Genomic DNA, 18,862 nt, shown 5'->3' on the forward strand with positions numbered 1-18,862 from the left:
ATTTAAAACAGAGATAGGAACAATTAAAACTGAGATGGGAACAATTAAAACTGAGATGGGAACAATTAAAACTGATATGGGAACAATGGAAACACGGTTAGACTCACTTGGATCGCAGTTAGGATCTGAATTAAAAACAGAGATAGGGACAATTAAAACTGAGATGGGAACAATGGAAACACGGTTAGACTCACGAATAGGGACATGTTTCAAAAACATGAAAGATGAATTAAAGAAAGAAGTCAGAGAAGAAGTACAACCAATTTTGAATGCTCACAATAATAGATTAGTTGCAGTAGAGATTAGACAAAGAGAACAGGATAGAGAACAGGAAGAAAGAGATTGCGTGATAGTACAGAAATTTTCAGAGTTAAATTTACAACGTGCAAAAAATAAGGAAGAAATATTTGAGAGAATCGAGGAATCCGTACCAAATGACAGATTAAATAACCTAACACAACAGTATGAACAGTTAACTATTAAATGTGTTAATACTGAAACGCGAGTCGCGACACTTACGGAAGACGTAAATAAACAGAAAGAACAAATAAGTGACTTATCGGAAAGAGTTGAGGAAATTTCAGATAAACTGACGAATCTTAGTTTACATGGGGACAGAGATTCGGATGATACAGCTCCATTACCACTTGCAGAAACCGAAGAATACCAGAACATAAATAAGCATTTTGAAAATCAGGGAAAATTTAATGAACGCGTGAAATGGGAATTTGAGGCATTACGAAAGCAAGTCAAACAAATTGAAGGCGAAATAGTAGGAAAGGACAGTAGAAGGAACTTAGAATCACAGATAGCAGAGGGGTATGAAGAAAGTAATTTATTTCATTTACGAGAAGCAACAAGAGAGCGCCAGGCGCGCGAACTTGACAATAATCGACATTCGGACTGGGACAGACGCGGTAGGTCTTTGTCGCCACGAGGCGAAAACTTTGACTATAAACACTTTTTGACTGTCCGGAAATTTAAGATCTTCCGCAATTCTAAGAATGATATACATCCATGTGCATGGTTAGATCAATTTATGTACGTACTTCCACCAAATTGGCCACTAAGTCACAAACTGGAATTTATGTGTGGATATTTAGAAAACGAACCGGCGACGCGGATGCGCGCACTCATTAGAGATTGTAATAATCTGAATGATTTTTATCATGCATTTCTATCGGCATATTGGTCCGAAAACACACAAGACAGAGTCAAACATAGTCTGATTATGCAGCGTAACTTTAAACAGTCTGAGTTCCGCACGCCAGCGGAATATTTTGAAGACATGATTCGAAAGAATCAGTTCCTTTCCAACCCTTACAGCCCGACTGAATTAATTCGCGTTTGTTTAACTAAGCTGCCACAATCCATAAGACAAATTGCTTTAGCCGGAAGATGTAAAGACGACATTGAGACTTTTAAGACTTTGTTGCAAGAACTTGAGTATGACAACGATGACGGGACCTCTTGTAACTTTTTCAGTAACAGTAATTAAAATAGATTTTCAGAGAAAAGGGATAGTGGTCGGAACGGACGTTATAGCGGTAATTTTGAGAATGACAGACGTAACAGACAGGACAACAGATACCAGCCTTATGACAATAACAGACGTTCTAACAGAAATTACACAGACAATAGCGGTAATTCGTACCGGAATGATCAATCATACGGAAACAGTAATCGGTATCATCAGGACAGAAATTATTCATACAGTAATATAAATTCTTACTACAGAAATAACCAGGGTAGTTGATACAACAATAATTTCAGAAATGACAGTCGAAATTCCGCAAGAAGTAGTTATGCAGACAGACAGGAAAACAGAAATTTTAACAACAGACACAGCCAAGAATTTGCATCTAACAGACAGGAAGGACCTAATTGGCATCCTCCACGTGACAGAACTTCAGAGAGACAAGTGCAAATCGTAGAAATTGATCCGCGAAATGACGCGAATACTCAAAGACGTGACGCAAACAATCGACAATGACTTGCAGCTTCGGCTTCTGGCAGCAATATAGACGGTTCAGAAAGTAATGACACTACGACTGTACACTACGTACGCCTGGAAGACATGAGAGACATTTTGTTAGATGAAAAGGAAAATAATGTAGACGCATTTTTACATCCTGTCATTGAAGTATGTGTGGGTTAGAATAAGTTCACTGCAGTTTTAGATTCTGGGAGCCCATTGAATGTGAATCAGTTTTTCGTATATGTGAAAGAACTATTGCCTGTCCTGTGTTACCTATTTCTAAAACTACAATTCGAGGTGCTACGTCCTGGTCGTTTAAAAATCTTGTCAGTTGGTCAGAAGGTGTTAATTAAGTCTCATCGTTTGTCTCACAAAGGAAAAGGCTTGTGTCGCAAATTTTTTCTGCTTTATAACGGTCCATATAGAATTCGCAAAATTATTCATGATAACACTGTCGAAGTAGAAACTCTTAAATCTCGACGCTCTAAAGGAATACATCATATATCTAACGTAAAAATTTTTGTGGAATGACATACTTTTGAGGAACCAACAGCTAGATGTAAACATGCGGAGAGTACAAGGATACCGCGCTGTGTTTTGGCGGCGGCACATGCTCAAAGCAACAGTCAAGTCTGCGCGCCGCACAAGGCAGTCGTTGACCGCGAACAATTGCTTCCTACGTCACGCGCCTACAGCTGATCGAGCGCTCGGTGCGAATGCACTGACAGCCGTAAACAAATACACAGTTTAATTTCTCCGACTAAATTCAGTATAAAGCTATAGTGACTTGATGAATTATGTTATTAACATTCAGTATTTTTCAGGATACAGTTCTATAAAATATTTAAGAACTTCAGGTAAATTCTGTGGGTCTCCGACGTTAAGAGGACTTGCTATCGAGAAATTTTCAGGAAGAATGTAATTTCCAAGAAGAAACTAATAAACTAAAAAAGGGTAACTATTAATTGAGTTTATTTTTCAGGTAACATATTTCCACTTAGGTACGTACTTTAGACGTAATTTGCTGCTCGCGATTACGTGATTCATACTTTGTGCTTATTTCATGTTCTATGAAATTACTTGTGAAGCGACGTGCTTGCATACGTTAACTGATTTTGACATTGATTATTAATGAACTGGGTTGTAACTTGTGTATATTATGCATCGCTTAGCTGCACTACTTTTTCACTGATGTCATATTTTTTTATTATGTGCCTGCTGTGCTTATTTATTTAATTTATAATTGTCACCTGATTAATTGTGCTGATGTGTTTAGGTATGTAAGTTATACTTTTTGATTTATCTGCTTGCGCCTTCATGTTTACTTATTAAGATGACATATGAACATTTATTTGCTGATGCTGATATGATGCTAGTGACCTGTTTATTATGTTAGATAACATATGTTTGCTGCTATGCGTATGGATTGCATATTTATACATTTCTGTTTTGTTGTCATGGCTACTCTTTAATTTGGTGTATAGAAGTGCAGATATAGGGTGTGCAAACGTGGAGTTTGGGTCGCACTGCTGTATTAATTATAGATTGTTCGCTTGGCGGAGCCTCGTTGTAGGATTTGTGCTGCATCCACCTTTTGACATTCTGTTCTCTACTGGTATATTTACTCGCTATTGCTTGTTTTGCTTACGCTCAGTGCCTTATATTTTTAAGATAAGAAAATGAACTGCTATAATTCGACGAACGACATTAGTACAAGAAACTTCATAGAAGTCACATGAGCTGGAGGTTTTATGGAAGCCGTATAACTTTATGCTAATAGGAAGGAAGCTAACGACATGACATACCATTACTAGGTTTAGACCATTAACAGTTATTACACTGCATTTTTCGTGAGCAATTTAAATAGGAAGTGACACTTGATACAAGAAATACTCCACATGTTTGCTTCTGCCATAATTCTTGAAGTGGTGTACACACTGTGAAATATTGTGATCATTCACATTCCGTAATCGTACTTAATTACTGAGAGTTATTCGAAATAAGTCTGTTAGAGGTCATGTATGCATTTCTTTCGTTTATAATTCACAATGAGAAGAAGATTTGAGTCAGATGGATTACACAGAGGTTGTGTGTTGACAGTGTGTCTTCGGATTGTATAGGATGATGAAGTTTGCATAAGTATTTATCTGTACCTGTTCGAGGAGACTGACTAGAGGAAAGAGTTGTTATGGAAGTGAAATGATATTGGTAATAAGGTTTATATGTATCGACGTATTGAAGAGGTATTATTGAGGTATTATTGAGATTATGTGAAGTTGATGATTATTGGAGTTTTTGTGGACAAGAGGTAAAGTAAATGATATTAATGATAAGGTTTATATGTATCGATGTATTGAAGAGGTATTATTGAGGTATTATTGAGATTATGTGAAGTTGATGATTATTGGAGTTTTGGTGTATAAGAGGTAAAGTAAGTGAGGAGGATTTTTTTTTGTTGGTCTTAATGGAACAAGGAGGATGAAGATAGCAGACTAGAACACTAAAGTAGAAGGAAGATAGTCTATACACACACTTTGTTAAATCACTAAGCAGTATATACTTTTTTTTTGAAGAGAGGAAGTATTTGCATATCTTGGCTCACTGACAGTTGTTCAACAACAGTACATTTGATCTGGCTTGGCAAACATTGGTCTTGAAATGATGACTATGACGTTGACCTAACTATTATTGACTGTTGTACATTGCTGCCACTATTACTTGATACTCATGATGAACATCAGATTTTGACAGAATTACATTTACACAGTTAACACCATTCAATTACACAGTAGTACTTAATGTGGATGAAAGATGAATGAGTGTGTTTTGTGTGTTTTCCTTTCCTAATCCTACCCACCTATCTCGTGAATATTATTTTATTTGTTTGTAGTGGCTTGCACTGACACCCATAAATATTATAGGTTTACTGATATTTGAGTATTTGTAATAGTTAATATGACAATTATCTGATATCATTTGTGTGTTTATTAGAATTTGTATGTTTAGTGTAAGAGCATTGTAAAAGCATTTGTATGTGTTTTCAAACTATTGTTCATGCCTGAACTGTCAGATTAGTGAAGGTGAATATTATGGACTGTTACCTGCACTTTTCAACGTAATGTGTGACACTTAGGAATGATTAATTTCTGCTGATGAACTGAGTGATCAGTGGTAGTGAATATTATGGACTGTTACTTGTACCTTTTGTGCATGATTGGTGCCACTAGGACATGTTTAATTTCTGCTGATGAACTGTGTGATCAGTGATAGTGAATATCATGGACTGCTCTCTGCACCTGCTCAACATTGCTGGGTGCAACTGATGGACTGCTTCTACTGAAATGATGTCACTTGTTGGTGTCTGCACCTGCACTCAACATTGCTGGGTGCAACTGATGGACTGCTTCTACTGAAATGATGTCACTTGTTGGTGTCTGCACCTGCTCTCAACATTGCTGGGTGCAACTGATGGACTGCTTCTACTGAAATGATGTCACTTGTTGGTGTCTGCACCTGCTCTCAACATTGCTGGGTGCAACTGATGGACTGCTTCTACTGAAATGATGTCACTTGTTGGTGTCTGCACCTGCTCAACATTGCTGGGTGCAACTGATGAACTACTTCTACTGAAATGATGTCACTTGTTGGTGTCTGCACCTGCTCTCAACATTGCTGGGTGCAACTGATAGACTGTTTCTGCTGAAATGATGTCACTTGTTGGTGTCTGCACCTGCTCAACATTGCTGGGTGCAATTGATGAACTGTTTCTACTGAAATGAAGTCACTTGTTGCTGTCTGCACCTACTTAACATTGCTGGGTGCTTATGATGGATTACTTCTACTGAACTAATGTGACTTGTTGCTGTGTGTACCTCTGCAACTTTACTGGGTGCCACTAATGGAACTACTTCTACTGAAAAGATGTCACCTGTTGGTGTCTTTTTTTTGTATAAACTAATCATTGAAAGCATTTTATGTGAACATTTGTATAAACTGATTTTTTGTGTATTGTGTAAACTATTATGTAAAGCCACATGTATGAAAAGATTTTGTATTGCCTACTGTATTTTATATATTAGGTTGTTGAAAGGTCAGTGCAAAGCCAAAATTTTAACTAATTATGTGATGTTTAGGTATTCATATTATCTTTTATTTTTGTCTGTATTTTTTTCTGGACGAATTTGGTGGTATTTTCACCACCAATGCTGGCAAAAATACCATCAAATTCTGGCCTGTGGAGGAGGGGCATATGAAAGGTGGCTACACTGAGCCACTGCGCCAGAGATTGCGCCAAAGAGTATTATTAAGCCGCCTCCACAGTGCCTGTTAAGAACTCGTAGTAGTCAGTGGTTGGGCAGAGCTCGTAGAAGACAGTTCGTGTTGAGATGTGCGAGTGGGCAAGGCTTGTCGAGATGTTGTAGTAAAGAGTGCTTGTTTCATGTTTTATCCAGTTATTTGATGGGAGAGATAGCAGATGTTATTCTAATGAAGATATTGTAACGATCAGAGTGCTTTTCGTCGATATATATGAAGGTAAAATATTGCGTGTTTTTTCATTATTTCCATGTTTTAAATAATGCGTCATGACAGGTTCAGTCAACAAAGCATCTGGCTTGTGTTCTTGTATTAGAGTGTAATTCTGGTTTTCTTGAGTAATTATGGTATTTTTATTTCCTTTAGTTACTTCTGTATAAATGGTATTTAAAATTTCTTGTCTTGTTGAAGAAGAACCGTGCCAGATGTGCACGTTGAGTCACACTCCCACACACAGAACAGTTACATTTGTGCTTGGGTTTTGTAGGTTTTATAGTTGGTGGGGACTTAATTAATTAACTGTGTTTATGAAAATTTTCATTTCATTCTTTGTTGTTGTTCTTTGCAGTCAGATAGCGTAATAATACTAGTCAGGGCCAACCGTTTACGAAACAGCGTAATCGGACATACAGCTACGAAAAATTTAAAAAGTATTTTCAATCATATTTAATTAAGCCCCCATGCAATGGTAAAGTTTTTGCAAATTTCTATTCCAGCATGGCAAGGTTTTATGGAGAAAATCGCAACTGGAGAACCTTATAAGCAATCAAATCTATTAGCTCTTCCATTCACCAACAACCCGCCCACAGATTATAGTACTATTTTAGCTCCTTTAACTTATGCCACCACAAAGGGTGAGAAGACCACACAGCAAACATGTATCGTGAAGTCTGAACAACCATCTACACAAAAGCTAAAGATATAGTGGCAGTGGAAGCTAGTGGAAGGAATGACCTATTTACTAATGTAATTATTCTTTCACTTGATAATGCCTTTTCTAGGAGCAATAGGATTCTTAACGAGGGACAGTGGACTCTCTGAACTTTTGAAGACTGTATATACTGTAGCTTCTGTTTCCCATATACTTTCTGTCGTGCGTACACGAGGACAATTCATGCTAACTCTACGGTCATGTGTGCTCTTTCCATCATAGTACTGGAGGAAATGGCAGTCATGGAGGAGGAGAAGCAACATATTAAAAAAAAATGGCTCTGAGCACTATGGGATTTAACATCTGAGGTCATCAGTCCCCTAGAACTTAGAACTACTTAAACCTAACTAACCTAAGGAGATCACACACATCCATGCCCGGGGCAGGATTCGAACCTGCGACCGTAGCGGTCGCGCGGTTCCAGACTGTAGTGCCTAGAACCGCTCGGCCACCCTGGCCGGTATACATATGCAGGCAGGAAAGATTTTCTGTGTACTTTTACATGTTCCTCAGACTCCCACGTGATTTTCAGTTTATAATAAAGTCACTGGTTCAGCTGTCAATGAGGTTTGTAACTTGCCGGACTGCAGCGCCTAGAACCGCGTGGCCACCGCGGTCGCGCGTCGATGGGGGTAAGATGATGATGACGAACACAACACCCAGTCCCTGAGCGGAGAAAATCTCCAAGCCAGCCGGGAATTGAAACCGGGCTCCTTAGCTTGGCATTTCATGGTGGTAAACACTCAGCTATCATGGCAGACATCAAGTGATTGAAAAGCTGAAAGATAACTTTGTCAACACAATGGCTAATATCATGTAAAGAGGGAAAACTTCTCAGTTATGGATACAATACATTCAGCTTGTCATCTTGGCAGTGCAATTTATCCAGGCAGATAGGGGAACTGGGAGCTCCATATAGAATGTGAGAGAGCTGTGTTGCCAATATTTCATGCAACTCGACACTTTCCTCATGTCATTTGTACCTACAGGACAAGGAAAAATTGAAAGAAATCATGAAACCCGCGGAGTTCGATCAGTTCACCAAGGACGCTCTGATAAGTATTTGTGTGGAGTGCATTCCGACATAACGATAGAACAAACGCTAATGAAGAACCTGAAGAGCGTTGGAGGTGTTTCACACGGAAGTGGTTTCACCGATAGTATGTTGAACCGATGAATTTGCGGTATACCAATAGCCCATCACGTATGTGAAGCTATGAGACAGTTCTGCAATTTACATTCGGTTTCGAATGATCAACATGTTGAACTAAGGAGTGGGAGCATAGAAACTGAAAAGAAAGTTCGCAGAATATTTCAGCTGTGGTTGCTACGCCGGCCGTAGTGGTCGTGCGGTTCTAGGCGCTACAGTCTGGAACCGAGCGACCGCTACGGTTGCAGGTTCGAATCCTGCCTCGGGCATGGATGTGTGTGATGTCCTTAGGTTAGTTAGGTTTAATTAGTTCTAAGTTCTAGGCGACTGATGACCTCAGAAGTTAAGTCGCATAGTGTTCAGAGCCACTTGAACCATTTGTGGTTGCTACAACACAATCCATTTGTTTATAGGGTGCAATTGTATTTCTTAGGATCTGGATTAGTAGCTTCACTGGAAGTAAACTACTACAAAGCTGCGTCTGCTTGTGAAGAAGCTCTTCGAACAATAATTACTGTCTCTCCAAAACTTGGTTCTCTGAAGCTTAACCGATCCGCATGGTTAGGACAATGTGCATCTCAGCTGTTAGGCTTGAAAAAAGTATAACTGAAGTAGATACAAAGCAGTTATTTCAGAGAATATTGTGCGAGTTTCATTCACCTGACGATTTAAAGGATTGCTTCACTTACTATAACACTAACACTGCACCGTTTAGTATACTAATACTGTATTTATAACCAATTACGGTACTTAGATGCAGTATAATATTACCCTCTCTAAGGATATTTGTAGATCTGACCATGAAATGCTTGAAGGGCTTTTGCCTATCGGACATGAAATTAAATTTACGAAAACACACAGAAAGTAACAGATCTAATTTACAACCTGTTTTAACTACTCAAACGAAATAGAATACGGTCGCCAGCCTAATTACGCATAGAAATGTGAAATATTTCTTTTTTTAAAAAAAGTAGACAGTTTTAGTGGAATAACTCAACTTATACTTCTTTCCTACGGAAGTGCAATGAACCCAGTCACAAAAAATGGTTATAGTGGGTAAAAGCAGTAGCAGAAAGATATTCACGTTCTCACAAACACAAAAGACACTGTTACATTCATCAATATTAAATACTTTGTCAAAACTGAATAACTTCACCAACACTACAAATGCAAGTCACTGCTAAACTGGAATTTTGTCATGGGCCTAGTCTTATTTCATCGGATATTTTCTACACAGTAAAAATTTAAATAAAATTCACATGCAGTGAGGGTCACACTATTCACAAAAATCAAAAAAGTAACTGTTTTCATGGATAATGGCATTCATGGTAACTTTACCTTCAGTGAGAAAAAAACAGGAAGTGGGTGCTCATAAGCTGATATTACACCTTTTAACACACAATATTCACAAAACTCAACAGAAATTTCTAGAGCAGTTGGAACTTTCTATAATCAACTAACTTTGTGCATTTTGAGCAACTTTCAGTGGGGGGTCCCCTAGTCTTGACTACTATAGTAAAGCAAACTAAAGGCACTTTTATGAACAATATAATGAATGCCATCGTGGAAAACAGTTCTTTGTAAGCTGATTCACCTTGTGTGCATTTTTAACAGATTCTACAGTCAATATATTCACTAGGTATTGCTTTTCAAACCAATCATTAAGAAGATTTACTTTCAGCTGACCTCGGAATGGTTTGTTGTGTGTTTGTTATCATCTCAGTTGTTTACTTTTGAAACCATAGGTTAAGCAAGTAATTTTAAGAGAACACAAAACTTTAAAATGAAGAGGTTCAATTACTGAGAGGCTTTCACAAAAGCTGCACTTACTTCCTCCATCGACTTCGCCGAAATCCACAATAATTTTAGATAACCTATTTCACTCAATTTTGAACAAATTTAATCAAAAAATTCTTTCTTTTTTGATAATCATTTCTCGCAATCTGGACACTCGGAAATCATAGTTCAAAAGGAGAGGATCCTGATAGGTGTTACGACAGGGAAAAAATCAAGGTAGGTACATAAATTTTGGTGTGCATTACCGTGTATTTGCACATACTAAATGTGCTGATCCATCACTTTACAAATATATGATTCCTCCTCTCTGTTGCAGTGACTGGGCAATAATTGTGGCGAGTATATGATGGTAGATGGACTTGCAGATGTAATTGATCATCATCATCATCTTGGACAGTTTCCAGCCACTGGCTGGGTCTGTCGGGAACACAAGCCTCTCCATCGTGATAACCTTAATGATTGGTTTGAAAAGCAATACCTAGTGAATATATTGACTGTAGACTCTGTTAAAAATGCACACAAGGTGAATCAGCTTACAAAGAACCTTTCAAATAGGGAACATGCCTCGGATCACGGAACGGATTTAAAGGAAACCGACCAAGCAATGGAAAAGGATTACGAGATGGTTTACGACTGGGCACCTTAAACGTAAGGACTCTAACTGGGAAGTTAGAAGAAATTGTAGAAATGATGGAAAGGAGGAAATTGGACATCTTGGGACTTGCTGAGACTAGGTGGAGAGGAGTTGGTGAAAAACCACTAAGTAAAGGATGTAAACTGTACTGGATAGGGAATGAGAGGGGAAGAAATGGAGTGGCAATAGTGGTCAGAGAGGGTCTGCAGGAGGAGGTGGAAGGTATTAATGATCGAATGATAAAAGCCAGAGTACGAGTGAAAGGAAAAAGCATTGAAATCATCCAAGCATATGCCCCACAGGTGGGGTGTACAAAAAAGGAGAAGGAGGAATTTGAAGATGACATGCAAAAGCAGCTAAATGGAGGTAATCAGATTATAATAGGGGACCTCAATGCACATGTTGGCACAGACAGGAAAGGATTCGAGGAGATAATGGGACCAGAGGGCTGGGGGAACCGAAATAGAGAAGGAAAATTGTTGCTGGAATTCTGCAAGAGGAATGGGCTGGCGATCGCAAATTCTTGGTACAAGAAGAGAAGTAGCCACAAAATAACTTGGTACAGTGGAGACTGGTCCCAAACGTCAGTAGTAGACTATGTACTAGTGGATAGGCAGATGATGAGCAGCCTCACAGATGTTAAGGTCATTCCGTCTGAGGCCTTAGACAGTGACCATCGGCTGTTGGTAGCTACCCTGAGAGAGAAAAAAGATAGGAGGGCAACAGACATACAGGAGAAAAGGTTGAAGACATGGATGCTGAAAGAGGATGAACGGAGGACCCAGTACCAGACACTGATCAGGAAGAAGCTGCCAAAGGAAGATCAGAGAACAGTGGAAGAAGAATGGGGAGATTTTAAGAGGGCTCTAGTTGAGGCAGCTGAGACTGTGTGCGGAAGAACTAGCACAAAGAGGAGAATTAAGGAAACCCCATGGTGGAACTACATATGTAAAGAGGCAGTACTTCGAAAGAACAAAGCCTTCAGAGAATGGTTCCAGACCCGAACAGAGGAAGCTAGGGTAAAATATAAGGAAAGCAAGAAAGCGGCACAGACCATAGTAAGGGCGGAGAAGAATAAGTGGATGGAAAAATGGACAAGAATGTTAGAAGAAGACAGTGAAGGGAACAAAAAAGTACTTTACACCATGGTAAGAAATAAGAGGAACGACAGAAGCGAGTGCCTGAGGATCATGGATAATAATGGAACAGTTGTAGTGGAAATGCATGAGCTCAAAAAGATTAGGAAGGAGTACTTTGAAGATCTGTTGAATGCCGCCAAGCGGGTAACTAACAGCGATGGAGAGCTTAAGGCAGCAGACGATTATAATAGTGGGGAAATTGATGATCTAACTTGGGATGAGGTGGAAGGAGCCATAAAGAGGATGAAAGGGGGCAAGGCACCAGGTTGGGACGAAGTAACAGTGGATATGATGCGAGCAGCAGGAGAAGTAGGAGCCCAGTGGCTATACAGAGTGCTGAGGGTGGTGTGGAAGGAGAACAGAATTCCTGAGGATTGGAAGAAAGGAATTATAGTCCCGATCTTCAAGAAAGGGGATAAAAGGAGATGTGAGAACTACAGAGGAATTACCCTGCTATGCCACTGTGGAAAAATCTATGAAAAGATCCTGGAGAAGAGAATAAGAAGCAGTATTGAAAGTAGACTGCAAGAGGAACAGTATGGTTTCAGACCGGGAAGATCACAACGGACCTCATATTTGCGGTAAGGCAACTGCAGGAAAGGCACTATGAGTACGGGAAGGACTTAATCATGGCCTTTTTAGATATTGAGAAGGCGTATGACAGTATCTATAGGGACAAGCTCTGGGATGTGCTGAAAGCAAAAGGGATAGATGAAGAGATAACACAAAAAGTCAGAAAAATGTATGAGGGAAGTGAGAGTTGTGTGAAAGTGGGGAGGGAACGTACTGCATGGTTCAAGCTGGAAAATGGGCTGCGACAGGGAAGTGCACTTTCACCTTTATTGTTTATTATTGTTATGGATGAAATCCTACAGCAAGTATCAGATGCAATTGGAGATCATAAAATGAAAGCAGTGCTTTTTGCCGATGACCTGATGTTATGGGGAAATTGCGAGAAGGAGGTGCAAGAGCAGTTAGATGTATGGGAGGCAACGGCAGCACAATATGGAATGCATTTCTCTGCAAAGAAAAGTGAAATAATTGTCACAACAAGGAAGAAGTATAGGCCAAATGTGGATATAACTTGTGGAGGGGTAAAACTACAAGTGGTAGAGAACTTCAAGTACCTGGGAAGCATGATTGAAAGTAAGGGGGGAAACGCAATGGAAATAAATGAAAGGTGCAGAAAAGCAGGGCAGTTCTTCAAATGCATTAGGGGGCTTATTTGGAGCAAGGAGGTGCCACAGAAATCCAAGGGAATTATATACCGAACCTACTTTGTCCCCATATTGGCATACGGAAGTGAGACATGGGTAATGCATGAAAGCGACAAAAGTAGAATACAAGCTAGTGAAATGAAGTTCCAGAGGAGCAGGTTGAGTGTAACAAGACGAGACAGATTGCGAAATGTGTATGTGAGGGAAAGACTAAAGGAGGAACCAGTACAGGACAGGATAGAAAAATCAAGACTGCAGTGGTATGGACACATGAAGAGAATGGATGAGGGAAGATGTAATTGATATGCTCTGTTATTTTCTTCATGGCGACGATCATCAGATTTTATAATAATTTCAGGCCACAGAGCATTGTATTAAATCCATTGATCCAGCAGAGTATTTGGCATAATAAATTCAACCGCCACAAGCCTCACTTGGCAACTGCATATTGCACTTTCCAATCACTAGCTGCCAACTGTATGGTTGCTAGTTTCCAACTGACTCTCATGTCCACCATTTTACTCGCACCAACCGCAATTTGCGTGCGCTAAATAACTTCCGTTTTAGAGGGGAACCACTCCATCTTTTATCATAACATGAACCAAGAGCCCTAAGTGTGGATCAGTACGTAAAGTGCCCTCCGCCACACACCGTTGGGTGGCTTGCGGAGTATCAATGTAGATGTAGATGTAGATGTAGTTACAAACTAGCAAGTAAACATTTTTAAGCAAACATTTCATTTACCTATACTGTATTAACAATTCAACACAAAATCTTTTACCAAAATCATCCCTTTCTGAATACAACCAAAGCAATTAGTCAGTAAAGAGAAAACATAGTACAACATTTCAAAGAACACATGTTATAGAAAATAAACTTTATCCAAAGCATAATTAATCAGAAGAAAATAATACATAACATCTTACTATGGTGTTAAAGTACGAATTATCGAGTGTACCAATGCCTCTGTTTGACAACAGTGGACTGATGAGAAAAAAAAGTCGTCACTGTACAACCCTTTCAATAAACCAACTGAAAGGAATATTGACAATAATGAATCACAGTTCTTGGTTGTAGATGGAGGGTCTTTTATCCAACATGTCGTGTGGAACTTGGGGTGACATTTATAAAACCTTAATAGCCTGTATTCAGAGACATTGTAAAGATGATGTTGCTGCCGTATTTGACGGATATTCAGAAAGTTCTCTGAACATAAAAATCATTCAACGTCAAAGGCGAACGATGAAGCGGATCTCACGAGAAATTTTATTTAATGACGGGACATTGTGTGTTGAATCACAGTCCGCCTTTCTTAGTAACCTCAGCAATAAGAAAATGTTTATTACACAGCTTGTGCAAAATCTAGACAGATTCGGTATTGTAACCAGGATTTATGATGACAATGCAGATGTTGAAATTGTTGCAAAAGCAATAAATGCCTCAAAATTTTACCAGCAAGTGATTATAGTGGGACACGATGTAGACCTTCTTGTGTTACTCATCGCTCTTGCTCCAGATGACACATACATGATCCTGATGAAGGAAGGTAAAGGTAGCACCAGAACAAGGTGTTACGGTTCTAAAGATATACTTAATTACTCGCTCATTCATGAACGGAAGAATTTAATATTGTTTCTTCATGCAGTAAGCGGTTGCAACAGCAGTTCAGCCTTGTCTGGGAAAGGAAAGTTGCAAGCTTTCCAGCTATTCAACTGGTATCCCCAACTTCATAATATTCCACGGACACTGAACGATCCTGCTTCCTCTCCTGATGCCATACTCCCTCTCTCACAAAAACAATAGTGTGTCCTCATGATGACAAATTAAATGCCTTTCGATTTAAATGTTTTAATGTACTTCTGGTTCAGGCAAGCAGTGCTGTCATACTCTCTTGTTTGCCATCCACTACGATGCAGGACACCTCCACTCTTACCGAGTCTATCTACAAGTTCAGCTACGGTTGGGGGAACTACTTGGATCCCAGAACCTGGGGCTGGAGGAAACCAAACTCAGCTGTCTCCCCGATTCACATGAAACGACCACCTGCTCCAGAGAAAATACTGCTACTGATTTCATGCGGCTGCCCTGATGGCTGCGGAACGATGTGCGGATGTGTGAAAGCTGACCTACATAGCACAACAATGTGCAAAAACTGTTGTGGACAAAGTAGCACTAATGTGCCTCGCAGTGATTTGACAGAAGATATGGATGATGGTTGTATGTAAAAAAAATATTTTACAAGAATTTATTTGTTTGATTGATATTGTGGTATTTTCATTGTCTACATGCTGTAAATATGATTGTAAACATATTATAACAAAAGTAATTAATTGTTAATTTTACAATAATTCTTAATTTTCATTCCCATAATTTAAATTGCAAAAATCTAAAGTAAAATACCATAAATCAAAATGGTTATGTATAAATAGAAGTACGTTTTAAAAGAAATTTGACTTTTTTTGCCTTAAAATTTTAGCGCTATTAAATTAATTACCTTGATTAAACATGCATATTGTGGTGTCACCGCCAGACACCACACTTGCTAGGTGGTAGCCTTTAAATCGGCCGCGGTCCGTTAGTATACGTCGGACCCGCGTGTTGCCACTAACAGTGATTGCAGACCGAGCGCCGCCTCACGGCAGGTCTAGAGTGACTTCCTAGCACTCGCCCCAGTTGTACAGCCGACTTTGTTAGCGATGGTTCACTGACAAAATACGCTCTCATTTGCCGAGACGATAGTTAGCATAGCCTTCAGCTACGTCATTTGCTACGACCTAACAAGGCGCCATTACCAGTTACTATTGATGCTGTAAAACATGTACCGTCAAGAGCGATGTTCACCATTTATGGATTAAAGTTAAGTATTCCACAGCTACGTCCTTTTTTGCTAGTCTAATTTCCTCGACCTGTTCCAGACCTCACGCCAGCCTGCGTGAGCTAAAACGCGTGCCTTTCGGCTTCCTCTAATAACACGGGGTTGGCTCTCTTGCCAATCCACAACACATATGACGTTCTCTGATGGAATTTCACCAGAAATATTTTTGTTGTATAGACAACTTCGTTAAATGAATCATTTTACGTAAAGTTTGAAAAAAGGAAAATAAATTACATTAAGGGGTGGGGGAGGGGGAAGCTCCCCGACAAGGGAGGAAACTTTTCTGTTTTTTGCTTCTACATCACCTAAGAGCGCTTTTTGCAAAGTTTCAAAACTTTATAAATTTTTTCTCCCATTTTTCCTAATTCGCCTGGGTACTAATGCTCACTATGTTCTCATATGGGGAGAGATTCGGCGACCTTGCTGTCCAAGGTAGGACCTGGTAAGCACGAAGAAAAGCGTGTGCGGGCAGGCATTATCTTGCTGAAATGTAAGATCAGGATGGCTTGTCATGAAGATTTACTAAACGTGTCGTCGTATATCGTCTGTAAGGATGCCACGGCTGACAACCAAAGGTATGCTGCTACGAAGTGAAGTGGCATCGCAGACCGTTACTCGTAGTTGTCTGACACGTTTTCGGCCTGGAATCTCAGTAACTGGAATTGGCTCACATGACGATAGTTTCTACCACTTTTCTTCGTGCTTGAGAAACGTAGACTGGCCAGCACGTTTACCAAATCTCTCACCAATTGAGTATGTTTGAAGCATTTTGGACTGGGTAATACAGCCATATCGGGATGTTGACGATCTAACTTTCCTATTGGACAGAATTTTTCACGATGATTTGGATGATTTATTCAAGAGAAAAGGCTTCATAAACTGAACAATTCAATAATGTGTTGGTCCACCTCTGACCCTTATAAGCAGTTATTCGACATTGCACTGATCTATAATTGTTGTATGTCATTCTGAAGGCAGAACGACATACAACAATTATAGATCAGTGCAATGTCGAATAACTGCTTATAAGGGTCAGAGGTGGACCAACACATTATTGAATTGTTCAGTTTATGAAGCCTTTCCTCTTGAATAAATCATCCAAATATCCCGAAATTGTAATCATTTGTTTGTGTGTACATGTACGTCACATCTACCGATGTTCATCCCATTCGGACAATTTCAGCGTGACGTCTCGTTTTATCGTTTTTGGTTGTAGAGAGTATTTCGCAGTCTTTCTAAAAACCATTCATTCTATGCAAAAAGTTGAGATCTGTATGGCACTGAATTAATCTTTGGAACTATCAAATGGTATAGACAATTACCTCAGTACACTCCACTACTTGACACCATTGAGAGACATCTCTAAAAGCATGTTTGGCGATAACAGATTCACAGCTTGTCTGTGAATAGCATGTACTAAAGCTAATTTGTAACTGTATTAGTTAATTATCAACCGCCTGCATTAAAGACAACCTACATAACCTCTCTAGTCGTGACACAGAAGAGATGAGGCTACTTTCAAGTCAATTCCAGCAACTAGGTTCCACTTACGCAGACAAATATCAATACCTATTTTAAACAGTTAACTAGATGATAAACTCAGCCTTACCCTGTCGTTTATTTATTCCAATCTTCTATTAATCCATCTACTCTCCCCTCCCTAATTCCACCTCCTCTTCCCCCTCTCTCTTTCACCCTCTCTTTCCGTCCATCTCCTCCACCCGCTTTTTCTGTCCATCGCATCCCTTCCCCTCTCTATCCTTATCCTCTTCTTCGATTACTCCATCTATTTCTTCCTCCGTTCTGTCTACTCATCTACTCCTCCCCACCTCTCTTCCTGTCTCTGTCTCTCTCTGTCTCCTCCTCTTTCGTCACTCTGTCCATTTCGCCCTCCCCTGTCTCTTCATTTCCCTCTCCCCTATCACTGTCTGTCTCCTCCTCCTCGTATCTGTGTCTATCGTCTCCTTCCCTCTCACTATCTATCCATATATTTATCCTCCCCCCCCTCTCTCCACGTTATCACAATCACCCCAACAGGAGGCTGGTGATTCCTAGTCTTCCAATATTTCTTTGCTGATAGTAAGTAGTACGTGTATCAAATTTGATTAAAATCCGTCCATGGGTTGAGGATGAGCATTTTTACCTGTGGCATTGATCGCATGCGCATATGTCAAATATAAGGGGCTTTCGAAAAGAAATGAACCAGAGTGTGGAATACGCAAACCGGTGACAGCAGGGCAATATCGTGGCATGCGTGATGAGGTGTGGCTCCGACAAGAGCATGGAAGTTCACAGCCCGTCGTTAGACGGCACGCGTGCACGTCACGTGACTTATACACAGGTAGCAGCAGCGTGCATCAATCGTCCAACGCTGCCACTCACATTGCAAACAGTCACATGGAGGCGTCAAAACAAGCGCAGAGAGGTGATGTTCGTTTCTTGACAGCCCAAGGAGTAGGAGGAACGGACATTCATCGAGGAATGTCGCAAGTGTACGGTGAACACTGCATCTCCCTTGAAAGGGTGAAGGCGTGGCACAAGCGCTTCAAGGAAGGATGAGTGTCGTTAGCCGATGACGCACCGTCTGGAGCATCACACTGCATTATCGATGACATCGTCCAGCTAGTGGATGCATTCATTATCCAGGATCGCCGAGTGACAGTGAAAGCCATAGCCTCCGTGGTCGGATTGAGCGTCGGAAGTGTTCACACCATCATGCAGGAACGACAGCACATGCTCAAAGTGCGTGCCCAAAGGGTGCCCCCACAGTCTTCAACCACACCAGGAAGCATGTACAGGGTTATTACAAATGACTGAAGCGATTTCA

The sequence above is a fragment of the Schistocerca serialis genome, chromosome 2, assembly GCF_023864345.2.
Source record: "Schistocerca serialis cubense isolate TAMUIC-IGC-003099 chromosome 2, iqSchSeri2.2, whole genome shotgun sequence".
NCBI classification, from domain to species: domain Eukaryota; kingdom Metazoa; phylum Arthropoda; class Insecta; order Orthoptera; family Acrididae; genus Schistocerca; species Schistocerca serialis.